This window comes from Elephantulus edwardii, unplaced genomic scaffold, assembly GCF_000299155.1.
Source record: "Elephantulus edwardii isolate Elephantulus edwardi_28Jun2011 unplaced genomic scaffold, EleEdw1.0 scaffold00128, whole genome shotgun sequence".
Lineage (NCBI taxonomy): Eukaryota > Metazoa > Chordata > Mammalia > Macroscelidea > Macroscelididae > Elephantulus > Elephantulus edwardii.
In genome coordinates this window covers 8001647-8007580 of record NW_006399878.1, presented here as the reverse complement: position 1 = coordinate 8007580, position 5934 = coordinate 8001647, and the positions used below count along the sequence as shown (strand labels likewise).

At 37.2% G+C, this 5934-nt stretch overlaps 1 protein-coding gene across 1 annotated transcript in view; it reads right to left on the bottom strand.

Moving 5' to 3' along the window:
• Positions 1–5934, bottom strand: part of SGCZ (sarcoglycan, zeta) — a 755475-nt gene that overhangs the window by 340132 nt on the left and 409409 nt on the right. The gene's annotated exons all lie outside the window — the stretch shown is intronic.

The following is a 5934-nucleotide window of genomic DNA, read 5'->3' as shown; positions in this document are numbered from 1 at the left end:
TGAGGCTCAATGTCAAGAAGACAAAGATTCTCACCACTGGGCCAATTGGCAGCATCATTATGGATGGTGGAGAGATAGAGATTGTTCACACTTTAGTCTGCTTGGCTCCACAATCAACACTCTTGGCACCAGCAGCCAGGAAATTAAAAGATGTATTGCCATGGGAAAGTTTGCTGTTAGGGACCTCTCTAAAGTACTGAAGAGCAACGGTGTGTCTCTGGAGAGTAAGGTGCATCTGATACAGGCCATGGACTTTGTGATCATTTGTTATGTGTCAGAGAGTTGAACAATGACTAAGGAGGACAGAAGGAGAATTGATGCCTTTGAGCTGTGGTGCTGGAGAAGAGTATTGAGGGTAACATGATTCTGAGGCTTTGTCTGAAATACTTTGGTCATTTTGTAAGGAAAGACCGGTCCTTGGAGAAGGACATCATGCTTGGGAGAGTGAGGGCAGGCCCAGGAGGGGAAGGCCCTCTAGGAGATAGATTGATTTGGTGACTGGGGTAATCGGGATGAGTGTTTTGGAGACAATGAGATTGGTACAGAGCAGAGCAGAGTTTAGGGTTGTTGTACATAGGGTCGCTACAAGTCGCAAGTGACTCAATGGCACATAACAACAACAACATGATTTGCTATACAGTTATAGAAATTGGGATTACCTGGTAGTAGTAGCTCTTCTTCACTTCCTCCAGAGTGCCCCTTGCAGGTAAGGATGATGAGACTTGGTCTCACCTACTTTACTTTTGCCAACAAGTAGGATCAGTCTCTGGAGAAGGGCATGATCCTCGGAAAAATGAAGGGTCAGTGAATGGAAGAAAGAACCTCAAGGGGATAGACCGACACAATGACAAGAGTTGGGCTTGAGTACAGGAGAGTGTGAAGATGACTCAGGAGATGGCAAGGTTTTGATTTGTGCATCGGATTGTGATGAGTCAAAACTGACTCTTGAGAAAAAGAAAAAAAAAAATGACTCATGCAATAAAACGATGAGTAGATCCCCTGGCACAAAAGCAGTCAACGTGGGACATGGGGATAAGTGACATCAGTGAGATATCACTTTAACGATTGATCTCTTACATGTTGGAGATGATGGTGTGGAGAACAATGAAAGACTTTTTAGTTAACATCAGATGAAGTTGAATGATAAACTCTAAGAAGTCTGGAGAACTTCTTGATGGTTAACTTTCTAAAGAACTCTCAGAATTAATATAAAAATCAGTAAAATGCAATTTGAACATATTATTACTGTGAACTCACTAGTGCTGTTTTATGCCATAATGTCAATTACTATTCAAAGCACCCCTATGAACATTACTCCAAATGAGAGAAACTTAAAAATATTCTCCAATTTCATTTTTTTAAACACCTGGAGATAGTATGGTCCCATTTTCTGATATTTCAAATATTTTCTCCTCGTGTCAAAGCATGTGCATGAAGATTGATTCAGAATAATTTCTCATTTATAGGTCGCCACAAATCTCATATCCTTAGTATTTATTTTCCTTTCTAAAGAAAAATATAAATTTAACTTAAAAATAATTAATGAAAAATTATTGACTGAAGATACCGCTAACATTAAAAGATGACTGAAACCTAAAATATTTTCAGGATAGAGTAATTTTCCTCTGTGTAGGGAGCTCTGGTGGCCTAGTGGTAAGAAGCTAGGTTATAATCCCGAAGGCACACAGGTCAAATCCTCCAGATGCTTTGTGGAAAAGGATAGACAATCTCCTCCTCTGTTAATAACTGCCTCTGAAAACCGGTCAGAGGATCAGCTATGGGTCAGTTCGGACTCAATGGCCACATCAACAGCAATAGTTTGATGATTAATTTATGAAAATAATCTTTTAAAAGTGCAAAGAAGAGCAGTCGTTTCCATTGATAATAATAAATCTATAAAAGGGCCCTTTGGACATAGTGATTAATAACTGCTAACCAAAAGGTTTTTGTTGTTGTTGTTGTTGTTGTGTGCCTTCAAGTCTTAATTCACCCATAGCTATCTTTCCAGTTGGTTTTCAGAGGGCATAAATCACACAGAAGGAGATAGTCCATCCTTCTACTATGAAGCAGCTAGTGGTCCTAAGCAAGGAGTCTTTGGCATTGCAGCTCAGATTCTTACCTTTAGGCCACCCAAACCTCCCTAAATGAAAGTTTATTATTGTTATTTTGTGCTTTCAAGTTGACGATAACTCAATGATCCTATAAGCAATGGCTCTGAATATTGCGCGATCCTGAGCGAACCTCACCATCTCTGACGCATGTGACCTCTGTGTCAATGCATTTCATCCACGGTTTTTCTCTCCTTCACTAAGCCTCTATCCTTTGAAACATGATATCTTTCTCCAGGATTGGTCCTCCTGGATAACAACATATCCAAAGTATGTGAGATGGAGCTACAAAATCTTTTAACTCCAAGATCAAGCTCTCAATACAAAACTTGTCTTGGAAATACATGGCATATTTATTATTCTTCTCCAGCACCATAGCTTAAACACATCATTATTTCTTCCATTCTCAGTCATTGCCCAGGTCTCAGATGCATAACAAGCAATTGAGAAGACAATGGCCTGGATCAGGCACACTCTAGTCTCTAGACTGACATCATTACTCTTTAGCAATGCTGGAGAGGTATTTAAGATTGGATATTCCCAGTGAAACTCACCTTTTGATTTACTGACTGATGAGCTAGATGAAATCTTTAACAACTTCTATCTTTTCTCCACTTATTATACTGCCTATTGGCACAGTGGTGAGGATTTTTGTTTTCTTGACATTGAGATGCAATAATATTGAAGGTTGCAGGCCTTAATTTCTGCAGCAAATGCTTCAAGTCCTCCTCAGTTTTAGGGAGCAAGATCGTAGCATCTATTTTAACACAGGTTGTTGATAAGTCTTCCTCCAATCCTGATGAAAAATTCTACTTCATAAAGTTCAGCCTCTCAAATAATCTATTCAGAATGTAGATTGAAAAGTATTGAGGAAACGTACTTCCCTGAAACATTCCTTTCTTGATTTTGAACCATGCAGTGTTCCCTTGGTCTGTTCAGACAATAGTTTCTTGGTCTAGATCTTAGTTTCACATGAACAAAATCAAGTTTTCTGGGATTCCCATTCTTCTCAATGTTAGCCAAAATTTGTTGTGATTCACACATCAAATGCCTTTCAATAGTCAATGAAACATATTGACATCCTTGAAACACAAAAAGACATCCCTCTGGTACTCTTTGCTTTCAACCTAGATTAATATTGTATTAGTAATGTTATCACTAGTAAAACAGCCTCTTCTAAAACCAGCTTGCATTTCAGGCTGTTCTCTGCTGAGATACTGTTCCAGTCATTTTAAAAAAATATTTTCTATTTATTGATTTGTGCAACCAGGGTTCTTTGAAAGCTTTCTAAGTCAGAGAGTATAGCATTCCTATTTCTATTTTTTTTGTTTTGGATTTCCATTCATTCATTCATTGTTGCACTTTTCTCTCTGTCCATTCCTCCCCTCCTATTATGCTTTTCCTTTTGAAAAGTAAAAGAAAAAAGTTCTTTCATTGTTATTCAATCCCTCCCTCAAAGTCCACTCCACTACATTTTGGTTATTTTGGGGTAACCTTCAGCAAAATTTTGTTTGCATGCGATATTAATAATATCATGTGATAATTTCTACATTCTGTTGACTCTCCTTTTTGGTGTAATAGAAATAAATATGTCTTTTTTCTGGTCAGTTGGCCAAGCTCAACACATTTCTGGGCCCAACTTGTAGAGCCCCTCCAAGGCTGCATATGCTTACTGAAATATAACAATTAGTATTCCATCAATTCCTGAGCCCTTATTTTTTACCAATTCTTTCCGAATTGAAGAATTAAAAAGAGTAAAAAAGAAGATTCCTCCTAAATTTTGCAGTCTGAAATCCATTGAACATGCAACCAAGATCCAGTAATAATAACTGGTGACTGAATTGCAAAAGTTGAGAACAAAAAAAAGACAAGTAGTTGGAAAATACAAGTTTGGTTACATAACTGAGACTGCAGATAGAATAATAGAATTTTATATACTAAATACAAATTAATATAATCCATATCAAATACCTTTTATTAAAAAGCATAAACGGAGACCATATACATGGATCTCACCTACTGGACTACACAGGGATCAGACAGATTACATTTGTGGGAAGAACAGTTGGAGAATCTCAATATTGGCTGTGAAAACCAGGCCAGGTGCTCATTGTGGAAGAGACCATCAACTACACATGCAAATTAAAATTGAAGCTAAAGAAAATGAAAATAAATCCACAAAATCTAAACTATGACCTTGAGTCTGTTAACCTGAATTTAACAGATTTGAGGCATTAAACACTAATGAATGAAGACCAAAACAAAAGGTCATTACAAAGAGAGAGGAGGAAGGAAAGACTGAGATGGATGTCAGAAGGAACTTAATAGAAGACTGAGAAGCCAAACAAAAGTTGAACAGGAGATTTCAAAGGGCAGCTTGGAAAGACAAAGCAAAGTATTACGGTGAAATGTGCAAAGAAAACCAAAAGGGTGGAGCTCAATCAGTATTTCTCAAGCTGAGGGAAAAGATGAACAAATTCAAGCCTTACATTGAAATAGTGAATAGATGCTGTGGGCAGATTGCTGAATGATCTAGGAAGCATCCAAAGAAGAAAGAAAGAATACACACAGTCACTGTACCATAAAGAATTAACTGAGCTGTGAAGTGCACATGAAGAATTTCTTCAAAAGTTAAGTGAATCTGCTTCTGGTTTTCTCTAACCAGTCTTCCTGTCTGACTGATATAACACATCCCCACCTCCCATGCCTGTGCTTTGTAGAGCTCCTTAGTTACAAGCAGACAAGCAATAATGAGGGGAGATGTGGAAAGGACAAGAAAGCACTTGCAATATGAAGCGGTGAATATAGAGTCTAATCAATACAGTAGGTTTTAGGATTTTCCTGGGGATAACCCCAACTGCCACCAGTCTATTCTTTGTTGTTGCTGTTGTTACAAACCCTGGATTCAAACTGCAGACTGTCTAAAGAATTTTTAGAGGCAATTTTATGAGAAGAGGTTGCCAATCTTTGTCCCATAAAAATACGAAGTATTAAAGAGTAAGCCTTAAAGGTTATTCTTTAAAACTTTGAAATCCAGGAGCTCTCTCTTACTTGGTCCATAGATGAAGAAAACATAGGTTTAAGTTTCCCAAGAAAATACTGGTTTATATGGGTTATACCCCCACTATTGACCCAGCTGGGAGGACAGATTCTTCGATTTGCTAGGTGGCAATCGATGCTGTTGGTGTTTTTGACATCCAGTAAGAACTGACTCGTAGCTGATCCTCCAACTGGTTTTCAGAGGTATTAAATATCAGTGGAGGAGATTGCTTATCTTCCTGCAGAGCATCGGGTGAGTTTGAACCACATGCCTTTGGGATTGTCGCACAGCTTTTTGCCACTACAAATTGGTCTCTGTGGCCTTAAACATAAATCATCGTTGGTGTCTCTGAACTTGCCAGTAGGATGAATTTTCTAAGTTTCTTGCCTGTAATTTAGTCTGATCTTCTTCTGTACTAAATAATTTTATACTTTCTATGTACCACTTTTCATGTTTTAAATATTGTTTAAGAGTGTAAATTGTATAAAATACTCAGTAGATACCTTAGCTAATATTTATTTGATAGAGATGATGGGAGAGAAATGAATATATGTGCACACACATATTGACTTACAGAAGGAATTGAAAAACCAATTTCTATTTCCTTATCATTATTTAAATTTAATCATGTAAGAAAGCCAGACATTCAAACATATGTTGATGCATTACTTATTTAATCTAAATCAGAGAATAATATCAATACAAGGTTTTCAGAATCCAAAATAGTAATAAACACAGCATATCAAATATTACAATATTAACATATTATTTTATGAAAATATTAAA